The following is a 20,246-nucleotide window of genomic DNA, read 5'->3' on the forward strand; positions in this document are numbered from 1 at the left end:
CTTGTCCTGCCCTCTGGTGCTTTGGAAAAATAAATTGACCCCCTCCTCTTTGTGGCAGCCCTTCAAATATTGGAACATTGCTATCATATCACCCCTTTTCTCTAGACTAGTCAAACCCAAATCCTACAGCTGTTCTTTAGTCTCTGGGCCTTTGATCATCTCAGTTGCTCAGTGTCAACGCTGCTAACATTGCATATTCCCACTTTGACAACTGATGAAAATGCAGCCATTTTTGCTTCTCCTTTTTCTGTTCTGATTCCGTGTCAGCTTGTGCTCCCAGCAGCTGAGTCCGAGGGATCTGAGGAGGAGGGGTTTGGAGAGCCTTCATTGTTGGAGGTAGCTCTGATGCATTGTAAGACTTCAGTTGGAGGATGAGCCTGGCCCATCCAGTCATAATAATAATAATAATAAGTTGGAAGGGACCTTGGAGGTCATCTAGTCCAATCCCCTGCTAAGGCAGGAAACCCTATACCATTTCAGACAAATGGCTGGCCAGTCTCTTCTTAAAAACTTCCAGTGTTGGAGCATTCACCACTTCTGGAGGCAGGTTGTTCCACTGGTTAGTTGTTCTAACTGTCAGGAAGTTTCTCCTTAGTTCTAGGTTGCTTCTCTCCTTGACTAGTTTTCATCCATTGCTTCTTGTCCTGCTTTCAGGTGCTTTGGAGAATAGCTTGACTCCCTCTTCTTTGTGGTAGCCCCTGAGATATTGGAACACTGCTATCATGTCACGCCTCACCCTTCTCTTCATTAAACTACACATACCCAATTCCAGCAACCCTTCCCTATATGTTTTAGCCTCCAGTCCCCCAATCATCTTTGTTGCTCTTCTCTGTACTCTTTCTAGAGTCTCGACATCTTTTTTACATTGTGGTGACCAAAACTGGATGCAGTATTCTAGGTGTGGCCTTACCAAGGCATTGTAAAGTGGTATTAGTACTTCATGTGATCTTGATTCTATCCCTCTGTTAATGCAGCCTAGCACTGTGTTGGCTTTTTTGGCAGCTACAGCACACTGCTAGCTCATATTTAAGTGATTGTCCACTAGGACTCCGAGATCTCTCTCACAGTTACTACTATCGAGCAAGGTACCACCTATACTATACCTGTGCATTTGATTTTTCCTGCCTAAATGTAGAACCTTACTTTTTTCACAATTGAATTTCATTTTGTTAGATAGTGCCCAGTGTTTGAGTCTGTCCAGATCCTCCTGTATCTTAAGCCTATCTTCTGGAGTATTGACTACTCCTGCCAGCTTGGTGTCATCTGCAAATTTGATGAGTTCCCCATCTATCCCCTCATCCAAATCGTTGATGAAGATGTTGAAGAGCACTGGGCCCAGAACAGAGCCCTGGGGCACCCCACTACACACTTCCTTCCATATAGATGCAGTTCCATTGAGGACCACATGCTGAGTACGGCCTGTCAGCCAGCTACGAATCCATCTGGTGGTGATGCTATCTAACCCACATTTTTCTATCTTATCAAGTAGTAGGTTGTGATCTACTTTATCAAATGCCTTACTGAAGTCCAAGTAAATTATATCTACAGCATTCCTCTGATCCACTAGTTTTGTCACTTGTCATGTTCATTATGAGGCTCAGCTGTGTGAGGAGGAGGGTTCATAATCAGAGAAGTCACAGCTGAATCTGTTTAGAGATGCTAGAAGCAGAAGGCAGTTGAGCAGAGTAGACAAGATGAAGTCTATGAAGCAACTCAGTGAAAGGAGGAGAAGGCATTGAGAAGTCATGCCTTGGGGCTGTTAATAAAAGGGAAAGGTGTGGGCGGTGCTGGTTGCTGAAGGCAACCGTTCATAGAAATCCAAAGAAAATCCTGGTCTGTTCTTGCTAATCTTCCTGTTTGACTCTTGTTTGAGGTCTCAATCATTTATTTTTGTTAAGGAAAATATTCTGCTGCTATTTTGTTTGAAGGACTTTATTATTTGGAACTGTAAATAAATTTGGGTTAGTTTTTTTCCAGCCTATTGATTTAAAAAGAAAAAAGGGGTTGTCCTTGAAGTAAACTGGGACAGTCGTAGGCTGGAACAGAACAGTTTGCCTTCAGCCTCCCACCCCTTACTATTATGGAGCAGCTATGTGCTGAGAATGCCCAGCTCTCCCAGCAGCTGGCTTTGTTGGCAGCTCAGGTGGCTCAGTTACATCCCTGCTGCTCCACCACCACCACCACCACCCAGGAGAAAAGTTGCCAAGTTGCGATGTCAGACAAATTTGATGGCAATCCAGATATCTTTCCTGCTTTCCTGAGACAATGCCAGCTATTTATCAGCATGAGAGCAGCTGATTTCCCCACTGATCAGGATAAAGTGGGGTTTATATTAAGCCTTCTCTCTGGTGCTGCAGTTCGTTGGGGCACACCCCTGCTAGCCCAACCTAGTCCATTGTTGGAGAACTTTGTGGGGTTTTCTAATCATATGCGTCTGACGTATGAGGACCCCATTAAGACGCAGACTGCTATCCAATGTCTGAGAGCTCTGAGGCAGGGCTGACATCCCCCACAGGGTTATATCAGTGATTTTCAGTTGCTTAGCCAGGATTCAGCTTGGAATGATGCTGTGCTCATGGACACTTTCCAGGATGGATTGTCGGAGGAGATGTTGGATGAACTGGCCCGTGTTGATATTCCCTCAGACCTCAATGGGCTGATCCATCTCTGTCTGTGGATCGACGCTCAGCTGCAGCAGTGAAGGAGTCACCGTGCCATCCCAGAGACCCATGTGGCTCCTGTTGTGCGTGAGACCCTGGTTCAGAGGGAGGAGCCAATGGAGTTAGGTGCTGCCAGTTCTCGTCTATCAGTGGCAGAAATGAACAGACAATGTTTGGGGGGGTTGTGTTTTTACTGTGGGGACCCTGGGCATTTGGCTGCCTTCGGCCCCAAGAAATGATGAAGGGCTTCAGTGACCAAGTCTGCACCAAGAAAGCCACCTTCTTCTCTGTCAGGAAACAGCCTGAGCCCGATCTAAAAGATTTGTTAGGTCGGATGCCCCACAACACCAAGCGATGTCCTTCTGATGCTGTCTGTGGACTCCACAGCATCTGATATTGGAGGCACATCCGATCCTCCCCAGAATGCCGAAGGGGATTCCAGTGCCTTAATTGACTCTGGGGCCACCACAAATTTTATGGACTCAGCATTTGTGGCCAAATGGGCTGTTCCCCAGTGCCTGGTGGAACCACCCATGTTAGTGATGACTATCGATGGTTGAGTGCTCCTGTCTGGGCCAATTAAGGCCACCATGCAACTGTTATGTATGGCCATCAGTTCTCATGAGGAGGCCATCCAGTTCTATATCACCTCAGATCTGCATTTTCCTGTGGTCTTGGGACTGGCGTGGCTCTGGACACATGACCCACAGATATATTGGTCACAGAACTTGATCACTTTCCCAAGCTTACAGTGCATGGACCACACCTGCCATATCTGTGCCGGCCAGGTGGAGGGTCCCCCAGGGGAAGGAAACCCCTGGGGGACCCTCCACCTGGCCGGCACAGATCTGACTGATTATGCTGATGTGTTCAGAAAGACAGAGGCAGATAAATTGCCCCCGCACAGGCCTTATGATTGCCCCATTGATTTAGTCCCTGACATGTCTCTCCCAGTGGGGCGTTTGTACTCCATATCGGACCCTGAGTTGGCTGCATTGCGGGACTTTCTGGACAAGAATTTGGCTAGGGGTTTCATTAGGCCTGTGTCCTCGCCAGTGTCTGCACCCATGGTCTTTGTCAAAAAGAAGTCTGGCAAATTGCGGCTTTGGTGCCATTATAGGAAATAAAACGCCATCACGGTGCGCAATCAATACCCAATGGCCTCATCCCCGAACTCATGGAGCCGAGTAAGGTTGAGTCTTTGCAGAGTTGGCAACCCCCGCGTCATGTGAAGGATGTTCAGCGATTTTTTGGGTTTGACAACTACTATCGGGCTTTCATCCCTGGGTTTGCTACCATGACAGCCCCCCTCACTCGGCTCCTGCAGAAAAAGACTCAGTTTCAGAGGGATGCTCCAAAACAATGGGTTTTCCAGGCTTTGAAGGAAGGAGGAGCCCATTTTGAAGCATCCTGACCCGCAATGGCCATTTGTCATGGAGGTGGATGCCTCCGACATTGCCATTAGGGCGGTGTTACTCCAGGCGATGATGCCCGGCAGTGCTCTCTTCCCTTGCGTGTACTATTCATGGAAACTGAACCTGGCAGAGCACAACTATACCATCCGGGAGAAGGAGCTACTGGCCATCAAAGTGGCATTTGAGGCCTGGAGGCATCATCTGGAAGGGGTGTGGCATCAAATCGAGGTCCAGACAGACCATAAGAATTTGGAAAGCCTGCAGACCACTTGGAAATTGAAGCAACACCAGATTCAATGGTCTCTTTTCTGTGCAAGGTTCATTTTCCATGTAACGTGCATACCCAGTGGTTGCAACCAAAGAGCAGATGCTCTGTCCAGGAAGCCCAAATATTCCCGAGTGGAAGACAAGCTTCTGCCCAGGACAGTGCTCCCCACTGAGTCTTTTGCTGTGGTGCTGGAGCTGATAGATATACAGGCTCAGATTCAGGAGGCCCAGCAGCAGAATGTGTGGGTGGCTCAGCAGAAGGAGGAGGTGGGGCCAGATTCCCCATAGATGGTCATGGATGGACTCTTACACTATTGTGACTGGCTCTATGTTCTGGGAGGGCCACTCAGGGGACTCATCCTAGCCAGTGTCATGATAATCTGGTGGCGGGGCATTCTGGCCTGTTCAAGACCCTGAACTTGGTCTCCTGTACCTTCTGGTGGCCCTGAGTCCGACATGACATCCAGGCATCCTGTATGTCACGTCCATGTAGGCAGGCCAGGTTAGCAATGGGGGCCCTGTCCAGATTACTGCAGCCCTTGCCAACACCCAAAAGACCCCTGGGGGCTGTGTCCATGGACTTTCTGATGGATTTACCTCCATCTTCTGGATTCATGATGGTGTTCGTGGTGGTGGACATGCTGACCAAGATGGCGCATTTCATCCCATGCCGTGGTTTACCATCAGCCCACGCCACCTGTTATATATTCATCCAGCAGGTGTTTTGGCTGCATGGCCTCCCTGACAGGGTCGTGTCCGATAGAGGGGCCCAATTTATAGCCCATTTCTGGCAGGGGTTGATGCAGGCATTGGAAGTCTATGAAACAACTCAGCAAAAGGAGGAGAAGGCATTTAGAAGCCATGGAGAAGGCATTGAGAAGTTAATAAAAGGGGAAGGTGGGCAGTGCTGGTTGCTGAAGGCAACCGTTTGTAGAAATCTAAAGAAAATCCTGGTCTATTCTTGCTAATCTTCCTGTTTGACTCTTGTTTGAGGTTTGAATCATTTATTTTTTGTTAAGGAAAATATTTTGCTGCTTTTTTGTTTGAAGGACTTTATTATTTGGAACTGTAAATAAATTTGAGTTGTTTTTTCCCCAGCCTATTGATTTAAAAAGAAAAAAGGGGTTGTCCTTTAAGTAAACTGGGATGGTCGTAGGCTGGAACAGAACATTTTCTTGCTTTTATAAATCAGGTGCAGCAGGGGGGATTGGAATGAAAGTTCAGCTAGCTATAATATTAATGCTGCTGTGGGAACCCAAGGACAAGCTAATAACGTTTTAGCAAGCTGAGGAGCTGGGGAGAAAGACTGCTCTTTTAGCTAATTGGGGAATGTGATTTATGACAATTTATTGGGAGTGGAAATTGCACTTTGTTACTTTGTATCTGGGGGAAGGGATTTAGTTTTCAGGTTCAACTGTGTAGTGCTGATACTTTGTTTCCCAAATAAAATGTTCTTTAAGGAAGAATTTTGCCTGGAAGTTCTTTTGATGGGTTTCATCTGTTGGAACCATGACACTTTTCTCTGAGTTTTTTCCAAAGTCTCAACATCTTTTTTGTAGTGTGGTATCCAAAATTGGTTGCAGTATCCCCACTCATTATTTTCCTATAATAATACAACTCCCACGGCCACATTGCTTGCGTCTGCCTGTATTATGAAAGGTTTATCAGGGTCCAGGTGTCTCAGTATGGGTTCAGCAGAAAAAAGTCTCTTTAGCCTCTTGAATGCTGCTTGACATTCCAGTGTTCATTTCAGTGGCTGGCTGGGTTTCACTGAGCCCCACCCCTCATTTTCAACAGGTTTGTGAGGGGCAGGGCTATTTGGGAGAACGAAAGGATGAATTGCCGGTAGAAGTTTGCAAAACTCAGAAAACTTTGCAATTGCTTCCTTGTGCGGGGTGGTGCCCATTCTAATACTGCCCTGACTTTCTTGGGGTCCATTTTGATGCCCTGCGGGGATATGCGATACCTCAGGTAGTCTATTCTTTCCTGGTGGAATTCGTATTTCGATAATTTGGCATATAGATGGGTGGCCAACAATTTTTTTTACAAAGGGTACAGAGAAGAGCAACAAAGATGATTAGGGGGCTGGAGGCTAAAACATATAGGGAACGGTTGCTGGAATTGGGTATGTGTAGTTTAATGAAGAGAAGGGTGAGGGGGTGACATGATAGCAGTGTTCCAATATCTCAGGGGCTACCACAAAGAAGAGGGAGTCAAGCTATTCTCCAAAGCACCTGAAAGCAGGACAAGAAGCAATGGATGGAAACTAGTCAAGGAGAGAAGCAACCTAGAACTAAGGAGAAACTTCCTGACAGTTAGAACAATTAACCAGTGGAACAACCTGCCTCCAGAAGTGGTGAATGCTCCAACACTGGAGGTTTTTAAGAAGAGACTGGCCAGCCATTTGCCTGAAATGGTATAAGGTTTCCTGCCTTAGCAGGGGGTTGGACTAGATGACCTCCAAGGTCCCTTCCAACTTTATTATTATTATTAACTGCTCTGACTAGATTGATATGCTCCTCTTTGGTCTCAGTGAAGATAAGGATGTCATCTAAGTAAACCAGGACCCCCTTAAATAGGTGCTCTCTTAGCATTTCATTCATTAATTGCATAAAAACTGTGGGGGCCCCTTGCAGTCCAAATGGCAGAACTTTGAACTGGTCACAACCCATTGAACAATTGAATGCAATCTTCCATTCGTCCCCTTCCTTGATCCTAATGCAATAGTATGCTTCTCTTAAGTCTAGTTTGGTAAAAATCCTTCCTCTCGATAGGTGGGATGACATGTCCTTCATGAGGGGTAGGGGATACAGATTACTTTCACTAATTGCATTCAGGGCATGGTAATCTACACACAAACACATAGTTCCATCTTTGTTCTCCCTAAATAGGACCGGAGTGGCCACTTTGGGTTTGGCAGTTTCAATAAATCCCGTTTCTAAGTTTTTATTTATGAATCTTTCCATCTCTGTCATCTCTTTAGGGCTCATGGAGTACAGCCTGGGCTTCGGGAGTTTTGCCCTGGGTTTGATTTCTATAGTACAGTCCATGGGTCAGTGAGGAGGGAACTCATCCACCCGTTCCTCACTGAAAACTTCAGGAGTGTCCTGGTATTCTTATGGTATTTCTGGTAACCCCTTCTCTTCTCCCACTGATGCTTTCTCCTCTCATAGAGTTAGTGGGGGCCTTTGGGTTTTAAGTTTGCACCATCTCCCTCTGGGAAGTTGAGTTCTGCTGTCCTCCAATTTACCCAGGGGTTCCATTTCTTTAACCATTCCAGCCATAAAATCATTGGGAATTCCATGCCTGGGGTCACTATAAATGTTATATCTTCCTCATGGGTCCCCAGGGACAGGTAAACTGGTAAGGTGGCTAGGGTAGCTGGTACCCCCCCTGCTATGGACCCATCAGCACTCATGGATGGATGCCAGAATCTGAATTCTCCTCCCCTTAACACATCATATCATACAGAATCTCCCTAACTTTACAGGGACACATGAGATCTCCAAAACCCATGTTTTTTTTGTTTTCCTTAGCTTGTGGAACATGAATATGTGTTCTTTTTTCGAATTTGAGCTCTATCTACAGTTTTCAGTTTTCACACTATAAGGGCTTTTTCCTAACAAATGAGAGATATGCCCTGGGATAATGAATAATGTTTTTTTTTATTGAAAAGTTTTAACATACAATTTTCCTTTAAAACCCCCCCTCCCCCTCCCTTCTCCCTCCCCCCCTACCTCTCCCCCCTCCCCCCCTCCCCCCCCGACTTCCCAGAGCTAAATACAAGGTATATAAAAAAAACAATCATAAACAACCATATACTAACAACCATAAACTCTAAAATCCATCACTCTCTAGCTTATATAGGATAAAACAAACCTTAGTAATATTGAATATATATAAAAAAAACTAAAAGAAAAAAAGAAAAAAAGAAAGAAGACTCATTCAAATGCTACATAAAACTTTTTAACCCTATACTTGTTCTGGATAAACTCAATCCATTTTCTCCATTCCATAATATAGCGTTCTTGCGAATGATCTTTCAAATAAGCCGAAATCTTCGCCATCTCTGCCAGGTCGGAAACCTTTAAAGTCCACTCTTCTATGGTCGGCAGTTCCTCTTTCTTCCAATATTGGCCTATCAAAAGTCTTGCCGCCGTAATTAAGTTCAACATCAGCTTAGTGTCCACAACTGTAGCGTCTGCAATTATTCCCAACAAAAAAAGTTGCGGACAAAACTTTATCCTCTGTTTAAAAATCTTCTGCATATTCCACCAGACTTTTATCCAAAAAGCCTTAACCTTCTTACATGTCCACCATATGTGGAAATACGTTGCATCTTCATCACCACACCTCCAACACTTAGGCTGATAATTCGGATACATACTTGCAAGCTTTTTAGGATCTAGATGCCATCTATAAAACATTTTGTAAAAGTTCTCTCTTAAATTTTGAGCTTGAGTAAATTTTACGTTCCTCACCCAAATCTTTTCCCACATGTCCATTGTAATAACTTCCTGGATATTTTGGGCCCATTTTATCATACAATCCTTAACAAGCTCTGTTTCCGAGTCAATCTCTATCAATGCAAGATATATCCGTTTAATATGTGCTGACCCCTGATTTCTAATCTGCTTTATCAAATTTCCATCAGTCATTGTAAATCCATTTTTCTGGTCTTCTTTCCACCTGGCCTGTAATTGAATATATTGAAACCAAGATTGAACAACCTTCTCTTCTCGCAAGAGGCTATATGATTTCAAACACCAAACATTCCTTTCCAGGCTTAAAATTTCCTTGTACGTAGTCACATCATGTTTGAAACCAGCATGTATATTTTCTATTGCGTGTTTTGGAATTGCCCACAATGGTATCTTGCTGCTTAGCTTATGTCTATACTTCTTCCAGACTCTCAGCAATGCCTGTCTTAAAATATGCATCCTAAACACAGTATCTACCTTCTTATCATACAACAAATATGCATGCCAGCCAAACAACAAATCATGGCCCTCAAGATTTAATAACCTCAATTGCGTCAAATTAATCCAATCACTTATTCCTACTAATGCAGCAGCTTCATAATATAATTTAAGATTAGGCAATTTAAGGCCACCTCTCTCACGAGTATCCTGCATAATCTTAAGTTTAACTCGTGGCTTTTTCCCTGCCCACACAAATTTATTGATACCTCGCTGCCATTCCTCCAGATTAGAATCTTTCTTAAGAATCGGTATCATTTGAAACAAAAATAAAAATTTGGGCAGGACATTCATTTTCACTGCTGCAATCCGTCCCAGCAAAGACAATTGCAATTTTTGCCAACTCTCCAATTCCTTTTGAATTTTCCCCCATAGTTTTTCATAATTATTTTTATATAGCTTTGTATTAGAGGGCGACAAAATCACCCCCAGATATTTAACCCTTTTAACAATCTCAAATCCAGTTAATCCTTCTAAGAGAGCCTTCTGTGAAACTGTCATATTTCTAGCCAAAATTTTAGTTTTCTGTATATTTACTTTAAATCCAGAAACCTTCCCATATTGTGTTATTATCTCCATCAGGTCCACAACAGAGTTCTCTGGCTGGGTCACTGTAACAACCAGATCATCTGCAAATGCTCTCAATCTATAGTCCTGATCCCCAACTTGTATCCCTTTAATTTTTTCCGAGTTCCGAATCTTAACCAATAGTATCTCTAATGTTAACACAAATAACAAGGGCGATAACGGACACCCTTGCCTTGTGCCCTTCTCAATATTACATGCTACTGTCAGGCTATTGTTAACTATGATTCGGGCAGTTTGTTTTTGATATAATGCCCTAATCGGCTGTAAAAAATTTTCCCCAAAATCCATTTTATCTAAAACTTTCAACAAAAATTGCCAATTCAATTGATCAAAGGCCTTTTCAGCATCTAAAAAAATTAGCGCTGCAGAGATCTGGTTGTGCCTTTCCAAAAACTCTAACACATCAACTATATGTCTCACATTATTTTCCATTTGCCTACCACTAATAAACCCCGTTTGATCCCCATGAATCACCTGTTGCAGAACCCTCATCAGTCTATTAGCCAAAATCTTAGCAAATATCTTATAATCTGTATTTAAAAGCGATATCGGTCTGTAATTTTTAACTAAAGTAGCATCCTGGTCTTCCTTCGGAATCAAAGAGATAAAAGCTGTTCTCCAAGACGGAGGCACCTTTCCCCCCCTCTGGATTGTCTGGAACAGTTCCTTTAACGGTTTTATCATCTCTAATTGTAAGTTTTTATAATAGGCCGCAGTCAAGCCATCCGTGCCTGGTGCTTTATCCACCTTCAGTTCCTTAATAGCTATAAAAATTTCTTCTTCTGTAATCAGTTGATTAATCCCCTCTTTTTGTACTTGCGTAAGAACCGGGATGCTAGCCTTCTCCAAATACTTATCAATATCTTTTGCATTAATGTCCTCTTTAGTATATAATTTCGAGTAAAAATCCACAAAGGCATCCTTAATAAGATTCTGTTGATACACAACCCTTCCTTTATACTCAATCTTATCTATATTAGATGCCCTTTGTTTTTTCCTCAGTCTATAAGCTAACCATCTGCCTGGTTTATTAGCATTGCAGAAAGTATTATGCCTAGCAAACCGCAGATTGGTCGCCACTTGATCAGCCATTAATTTATCAAATTGTCCTCTTAACAGTCTAATAGCCTCCTTGATCTTCACATCCTCTGGGTTCAAAATCAAAGCCTTTTCTTTTTCCTTTATTTCATTCTCCAGTTCTTTCCTTCTAGTTTCCACTGCACGTCTATGTCTATTATTCATATATATCAACACCCCTCTCATATAGGCCTTGCTAGCATCCCAAACCATATCCATAGAGGTACCCTTATTCATATTAATCTCAAAAAAATCCTTCATCCGCTGTTTGCATTCTTCCACATTTCTCTGATTTCTAAACAAATTCTCATTTACGCGCCATGAGCGCCTATCTCCTTTTTCCTTATCAATCTCCAACCACACTGGACTGTGATCAGAGATAATTCTTGCGCAGATCTTCACCTTTTTAGTTCTCAAAATAAAATCATTAGTCAACAAAATAAAGTCAATCCTCGAAAAAGATTGGTGTCTATCAGAATAAAAAGTATAATCCTTCTCCTGCAGATGTCTCTCACGCCAAATATCTCGCAATTCCAGGTCATCCTTCATTTCAAAAAAAGATTTAGGCAGTCTAGCGTGACTTGGAATGCGCTTAAAGGCTCCAGCCTTATCCAACTGTACATCCATAACTCCATTCCAGTCCCCCATAAAAATAAAGGATTTATAATCCAACTGGGTAAGCTTTGTATGAAGTAAACTAAAAAAGTCAGCTTGTTGTTGATTTGGTGCATATAATCCAACTAAAAGCGTCTTTTTACCTGCTAACAACAGCTCGATCATAACATATCTTCCATGCTTATCTGCTTCGATTAGATCCGCTGTTAAGGCACTTTTAACATAAACAACCACTCCATTTTTCTTATTCTCTGCAGAAGCAACAAATTGCGTACCCAGCCTCGAGTTCAATAAGTACTTTTGATCCAAAACTCTAATATGCGTTTCTTGCAGGCATATAACATCTATCTTAAATTGTTTTAAATATTGAAAAACTTTCTTCCTCTTCTGCGGTGAGTTTAGTCCATTAACATTCCAGGTTAAAAACTTAGTTGCCATGTATATCCTCGAAAAGCTCTTGGACCACAGCTTTGATAGGACTAGCTTCCTTAGGCCGTGCTCCTCCCACAGCTTGGCTATGAATGCGTTGTGAAGAATCTGAAGGCTTTTGCTGATCTTGTTCTTTTATTTTCTTTGCTCGTTTTAAAGCAGCACGTGTCACTCTTTGCTCTCTAGGAACATCCAAAGAAATTGTAGCTTGATCTCCTCCAGCACCATTTTCCTCTGTTTCCTCCTCTTGTTGTTCTTCTTCTCCAGATCCCTTTCCAGCTTCCAGAAGCGTTAATGGGGTTGCTTTTAAGACATTATTGTAGAAATCACGCGCTTGTTTCACAGTAATCAGCCTGTACCTTTTACCTTCATACATCACCATCAGCCCATCTGGAATCTCCCATCTGAACCTTATATCTCTTTGCTTAAGCTCTTGCACAAGAAATGTATAGTCCTTTCTTCCCCTTAAAATCCTTGGAGGAATTTCTTTTAAAACCAAGACTTCTTGTTCAGCAATCACGACCTTAGCATCATAGGCAGCTTGTATAACTTGATCTCTAATTTCTCTTTTTGCAAAATAAACCACCACATCTCTAGGCAATTTTCTCTGTCTAGCAATCCATGAATTCACCCGAAACACTTTGTCCATAGCTGCTCTTATTTCAGATGCTGGCTGGTTCAATACCCCTTCGAGAGCCTCAGAGATCAGCTGCTTTAAATCTTCTTTAACATTCTCTTTTAAACCTCTGATTCTGACAGCAAACTGCATCTGGTAATATTGGGTAAGGCTTAACTCCCTTTCCAATTTGCCTCTTACATTTTCATTCTCCCGTACTTTTACTTCTAATATAGCATTCCTTTGAGCCAAATCATCCACTTTTTCATCTAAATCTTCCACACATTCCGCCACTTTATGCACTGAAGTCAAAATGTCTACCCTCATCACGCTATACTTCTGTTCCATCCTCTCTTCCATTCTTTCCTCGAATTTCTCCAATTTCTCCTCCATCTGTGCAAATTTATCAGCAATTGATTGATTAATTGATTCCAAAAGTACCTGGGCATGTTTATCCAGAGCATCTCGCAAATCCTTCGATGTCAGCACTTCAGGAGGGTGCAACGCCTGTAGTGATGATTGTTGCACCGGCGAGGATCCTCCACTCCGGAGAGTTTTAGAGGGAGGTTTAGCCGCCATCTTTTAATCCTCAATTATGACGCACTTTCAATTAAAGTTTAAAAAGTCCAACAAGTTCGAGAGTATAGTAAAATAATCCTCTTCACCTTTTTCCCTCTTGTACCGCTCTGCCTGCTCCTTTAAATCATAGTCCTTTCTTCAGGCAGGGATGGTTCGCAGACGCCTGGCTCTGCTCCAAGAAGTTCGGAGCAGAGACGACGGCCAGCTGGGAGCAACCCAGGCTTCGGGGGAGTTCGATCCTTCAGCCGCCCAAGCTCCAAGCTCAGGCGGCCTCGGAGAACTCTACCCCTACCTGGGGCCTCACCCCCTCCTCTTCTCCCGAGGAGGGGGCTTCAATTTCGCCCGAACAGCTGATAGGCGCTGTTTCGGGCGAAAAAACAAACAGCTGAGCCGCGGGCAGCCAGGGGAGGCTGTCTTCGGCGCCGCGCCGCCACCGGACCTTCTGAAGTGCATTCTTATCTTCTCAAAACATCTGGGTTGAATTCCTCCCGTGCTTTAGTGATTCAAACTAGTCTAGTTTGAGTGAAAGTGACCACGTCATACTGGAATTTAATATAATGCAAACACTAGCAATAGAAAACAATCCAGCCAATGTCCAGCCAACTTCAAACAGCCGACTTTGAGAAGTTCAGAGAGAAACCAGGAAAGATCTCATGGATGAAAATCCTAAAGTGGAAAACAACCCAAGAAGCATGGGAAACCCTGAAAAACACAAACACAAAAGCTCATATCAGCACAATACCATTGAGAAAGAAAAACAAGAAATCCAGGAAGAAACCAGCATGGCTGCACAAAGATCTCACTAACAAACTAAAAGACAAAAAGGACAAATACAAAAAAATGGAAAGAAAGGCACATAACCGAGGCTGATTATCAGCAGATAGCCAGAACATGCAAAGAAGAAGTCAGGAAAGCAAAGGCTCAGAACAAACAGAGACTAGAAATAGAAATAGAAATCAAGGACAAAAAAAAGTTTTTTCCAACACATTAACAACAAGAAAAAAGTCAAGGAAACTGTAGGCCCACCAAAGAGAGAAGATGGCAAAGAAATTACAGGGAACAGCAGGAAAGCTGAGCTACTTAACTCATACTTTGCATCAGTCTTCACACAAAAAGAAACCATAGCCAAACACACCAGAAAAAAAAACCACTGCGAAAGACATACTAGAAACAAAAATCAAAATAAGCAAGAAAATGGTAAGAGAACACCTATCCAATCTTGATGAATACAAATCACTAGGACCCGACAGATTACATCTCAGAGTTCTGAAAGAACTGGCAGATGTTATCTCAGAAATGTTACACCACATCTTACATAAATCCTGGAGCACCGGGGAAGGGCTGATGTGGTCCCCATCTTCAAAAAGGTGTCATGGTTCCAATAATTTTTTTAAAATTTTTATTTTAATTCCATTTATATCCCGCCCTTCTCCGAAGAATCAGGGCGGCTTACAAGATTAGCAGTAGCCTTCATTCTATGTATATGCCTGCTTATTAGGGCTTTCACACACACCCCAAGAGGCATTATTACAAAGTCAGCTTAATTGCCCCCAACAATCTGGCTCCTCATTTTACCTACCTCAGAAGGATGGAAGGCTGAGTCAACCTTGAACCTGGTGGGATGCGAACCTGCACTAATTGCAGGCAGCTGGTGTTACTTAAGGAGGCATTAGCCCACTGCTCCACCAAGGCTCCTGAGACAGTTCAAACAAAATGCTGGCATTGTTTATCTAAAAAGTCTTAATAATGAAATCAGCACTAACTGGAGCATCAGCACTAATGGAGTGATGCCAGAATCTGAAATCTCCTCCCCCCAAACCCATCGTAACATACACAATTCCCGCCCTTATCTACACGTCATAAATCACATTATCCAATTAGTTTTACATATGAAGTTTCACTTCCCATTCTGTACATGGCTACTCTTATTTTCTCAAAATAGCCATTACATTTCCCTCCCTTCAAGATTCAAAGCGAAGCAGTTTAAACAAAAAGCTGTCTCTTATATTGTCAGTGCAAAAACATGTCAATGTTTACAACATTGACATCCGGGCCCCCTTACAAAAAGAACAGATTCTGTAATGTAAACAAACACAAGTTAGGAGCTGGCTTTTGGTTTGTTGGGGTGTTTCTCATAAAAGTTTTTGATAAGTCCATCAGCTTTCACATCACTAGATTTCACCCAAATGGCTTCAGATAATGGGTATTCCTTCAATTGTACTAGGTACTGCAATTTTCCCTTAAAGATTCTAGAGTCAAGAATACATTTCACTTCATAATGGGTCTGACCCGCTACTATGAGGGGTCCAGGTGCTTTCTTAGAAGGAGGTCTTAAAGTGGAGGCTCAAAAAGGTTTCAGTAAGCTACAATGGAACACCGGGTGAATTTTCCCCAAAAGTCTGGGGAGTTTCAATTTGACTGTAACCAGGTTGATGATTTTCACAATGGGGAAAGGCCCCCAGAATTTTGGTCCTAATTTCCTGCTGGGTAATTTGAGACATAAATATTTAGTTGACAGATAAACCTTTTCCCCCACTTGGAATGTTCTTTGGGGAGCCCTCTTTTTGTCAGCCTGTTTTTTATAAGTCTCAGGAGTCTTTTTTAATGCCATTTTCATGTTTCTGCAAACCTCTTCTCACTCCCTCACCCATTGATCAAGTGTCTGGGAAGCAGAGGGCACCTGAGGATAGTCAGGCATCAGGCTGAACTCTTTTCTTGCACCTACTCTGAAAGGCGTGTAGCCAGTGCTGCTGTGAACAGAATTATTGTAGGCCACCTCGGCAAATCGGAAGAGGTCAGCCCAGTTTGTCTGTTGGTAGGAAACTGAGCATCTGAGGTATTGCTCCACCATTTTGTTAGTGGATTCTGCAGCCCCATTGGTAGCTGGATGAAAAGCAGATGATAAGCCTTGGGATGATCCAATTAGGACCAAAATGGCAGGGACCTAACAGAGACAGAAGAGATTATGAAGAGGTGGCAAAATTACACAGAAGAACTATACAAGAATGAGCTTAATGTCCCTGATAATCACAATGAGGTGGTCACTGACCTCGAGCCAGACATCCTAGAATGTGAAGTGAAGTGGGCCTTAGAAAAGCTGAGCAACAACAAAGCTAATGGAGGTGACAGTATTCCAGCTGAGCTATTCAAAATCTTAAAAGACGATGCAGTAAAAGTGCTACACTCAATTTGCCAGCAAATTTGGAAAACTCAACAGTGGCCACAGGATTGGAAAAGATCAGTTTACATTCCAATTCCAAAGAAAGGCAGTGCCAAAGAATGTTCAAACTATCGCACCATTGCACTCATTTCTCATGCTAGTAAAGTCATGCTTAAAATCCTACAAGCTAGACTCCAGCAGTATGTGGACCGGGAACTACCAGAAGTACAGGCAGGATTTCGAAGAGGCAGAGGAACTAGAGATCAAATTGCCAACATACGTTGGATCATGGAGAAAGCTATTGAGTTCCAGAAAAACATCTACTTCTGCTTCATTGACTATGCTAAAGCCTTTGATTGTGTGGATCATAACAAACTGTGGCAAGTTCTTAAAGAGATGGGCATACCATACCATCTTATTTGTCTCTTGAGAAACCTATATGAGGGCCAAGAAGCAACAGTGAGAACTGGACACGGAACCACTGATTGGTTCAAAATTGGGAAAGGAGTCCGGCAAGGCTGTATACTGTTGCCCTGCCTATTTAACTTATATGCAGAGCACATCAAGAGAAAGGCAGGGCTAGATGAATCAAAAGTTGGAATTAAGATTGCCGGAAGAAATATCAACAACCTAAGATATGCAGATGATACCACTCTAATGGCAGAAAGTGAAGAAGAACTAAAGAGCCTCTTGTTGCGGGTGAAGAAGGAGAGTGCAAAACGTGGCTTGAAACTTAACATTAAAAAAACCAAGATCATGGCATCTGGCCCTCTCAATTCCTGGCAAATAGATGGGGAAGAAATGGAGGTAGTGACAGATTTTATTTTCCTGGGCTCCAAGATCACTGCAGATGGGGACTGTAGCCAAGAAATTGAAAGACGCTTGCTCCTCGGGAGGAAAGCCATGGCAAATCTAGACAGCACACTAAAAAGCAGAGACATCACCGTGTCAACAAAGTGCGTATAGTCCAGGCAATGGTCTTCCCAGTTGCAATGTATGGCAGTGAAAGCTGGACCATAAAAAAGGCTGAGCGCCAAAGAATTGAGGCCTTTGAACTATGGTGCTGGAGAAGACTCCTGCAAGTCCCTTGGACTGCAAGGTGATCAAACCGGTCAGTTCTAGAGGGGATCAACCCTGACTGCTCTTTAGAAGGCCAGATCCTGAAGCTAAAACTCAAATACTTTGGCCACCTAATGAGAAGGAAGGACTCACTGGAGAAGAGCCTAATGCTGGGAAAGATTGAGGGCAGGAGAAGAAGGGGACGACAGAGAATGAGGTGGCTGGATGGAGTCACTGAAGCAGTAGTAGGCGTGAGCTTAAATGGACTCCAGAAGATGGTAGAGGAAAGGAAGGCCTGGAGGAACGTTGTCCATTGGTTCGCGATGAGTCGGACACGACTTTGCAGCTAACAACATCTGAAATTATTCACTTGGGGGGCCATGCAGTCGGTAGATATATTTCAGGAACAATTTAGTCAGTCATTGTGCTGATGGGAGTCCTTTACAGGTGATAAAGTGAGCCTGCTTCGAAAACAGATCTATCACAGTCCAGATGACAATATTTCCTCTACTTTTGGGTAGGTCTACAATAAGGTCCATAGCTATTTCTTCCCATAGTTGAGAAGGGTCAGCTACTGACTGCAGTAGCCCAGGGGTTTTCCCTGGAATTCTTTTCATGTTGGCACATATGGTACAACTCTTGACATAGTTTTCCACATCTCATTTTAGCCCTGGCCACCAAAATTGCCAGCGGATGAGGTGTAGAGTTTTTAAATATCTGAAGTGTCAAGCCTGTTTTACATCATGGCTGTGTTTGAGAGCATTGAGATGGAGGGTTTCAGGTAGATACAATTCCCCCCCCCATGTATGCCAAACCATCCCTGCATGTTAGGGAGGTTTGATTATCTTTGAACCATTGATCGGTAAGGAGCTCTCGTTTTATCTTCTTCACTCCTGGGACATCAGGATTAGGGGTTCTGTGAGGTGCAAATTGTGCTACAGGTTGTGAACTTGGGATAATTGCCTTGTAGACCTCTTCACGTTCACTTTTGTACTGTGGCAGTCGGGATAGCGCATCAGCTAAGATGTTTCTTCTTCCCGGTATGTACTTTAAAGTAAAGTTAAAATGGTTAAAGTACAGTATTGTGCCCATTGCACTTGCTTTGGGGACAATTTGTGGGAAGTTTTTAGTGCCTCTAAATTTTTGTGATCTGTCCATACTTCAAAAGGCACCTTGCTCCCTTCTAAATAGTGTTGCCAGTTTAATAGCCCCCACCTAATTGCGAAGGCCTCCTTCTCCCAGACTGTCCAGCTCCTCTCGCCTTCCATGAATTTCTTAGAGGTGTAGGCACACGGTTGTAGGACTCCACTCTTACTCTTTTGTAGTAACACAGTTCCAACTACCATGTTGCTGGCATCTGCTTGAATTACAAAGGTCTCCCCGGGGCAGGGGTGCTTTAGGACTGGTTCAGCTGCAGATAGTCTTTTTAATTTCTCAAAAGCTTTCTGACAACTCATAGTTCATTCTAGTGGTTGTCCAGGTTGCGTTTTCCCCCCTCCCTTACCTGTTTTGAGTAGTTCTATAAGGGGTAGAGCAATCTTGGCAAAAGAGGGAATGAATTGACAGTAGAAATTGGCAAACGCTAGGAAGCTCTGGAGCTGTTTGTGAGTTTTGGGGGGCTGCCATTCAATTATTGTTTTCACTTTGGCTGGGTCCATTTTGATGCCCTCATCGGAAATTCTATAGCCAAGATAATCTAATTGGGTTTAGTGAAATTCATACTTGACATAAAGTTTGGCATTCAATAGTTTCTTTAACACTTCTCTGACCAGTCTTATGCAATCAGTCATATTTGTACTGTATATCAGAATGTCATCAAGATACACTAGAACCCCTTTGTATAAATGTTCATGTAGGACCTCATTAATCAACTGCATAAATACAGCTGGCCCCCCCTGCAGTCCAAATGGTATAACTTTAATTTGGTAGCTTCCCAAGGGGCAGTTGTATGCCATTTTCCACTCATCCCTCTCCTTTATTCTCACCTGGTAATATGCGTCTCTCAGGTCTAACTTGGTGAAGATATTCCCCTTCGCCAGGTGGGTTAGTAAGTCTTTCAGGAGGGGGAGAGGGTATTTATTTTCCACACTCACAGCGTTTAGGCCCTTATAGCCTACACAGAGATGAAGAGACCCATCTTTTTTCTCTTTGAACAGCACAGGGGCTCCCACAGTAGACTTGGCCCATTCAATGAATTCCCTAGCTAGGTTTGTATCCACATATTGCTGCATCTCCTCCATTTCAAGGAGGAGATAGTGTACATTCTTGGTCGTGGAGGTTTGACACCTGGCAATAGTTCAATGGAACAATCATTGGGCCGGTGAGGAGACAAGGTATCGCATTCTTTGTCACTAAATGGCTCTGCTAGGTCCCAGTACTAACTGGGGTTGAGTGGCTCACCTGGTGGCCATGAAGTAGCCATGTGCACTTGCTCATTGGGTGGGCTAAAATCCCTTGTAACATCTGTTAAGTCAATGGGGGGGATCAGACCCTATGGGTAATCTCAAGGTTCTCAATTCTTTCTCCCACCAGATAAATGGTTTCCATTTGTCCATTCAGGTTAATCCTAGAATCACAGCCTCAGCCATTTTTGGAACTACCAGGAAGCGAATAAATTCCCAGTGCTCATGTATTTCTAGGCATAGCGCCATGGTGGCAAACCCAGGGCTTTTTTCTCATAGAACGCTCAGAACAGCATTCCATCACCTTTTTTTTGAAAAAAAAGCTCCCTTTATTGGCTTTCAAAAGCCTATTGCAGTGGTAGGCAATCTTGGCTCTTTTTAATGACTCGTGGACTTTAAC

This window comes from Vipera berus, assembly GCF_964194415.1.
Source record: "Vipera berus genome assembly, chromosome: Z".
Lineage (NCBI taxonomy): Eukaryota > Metazoa > Chordata > Lepidosauria > Squamata > Viperidae > Vipera > Vipera berus.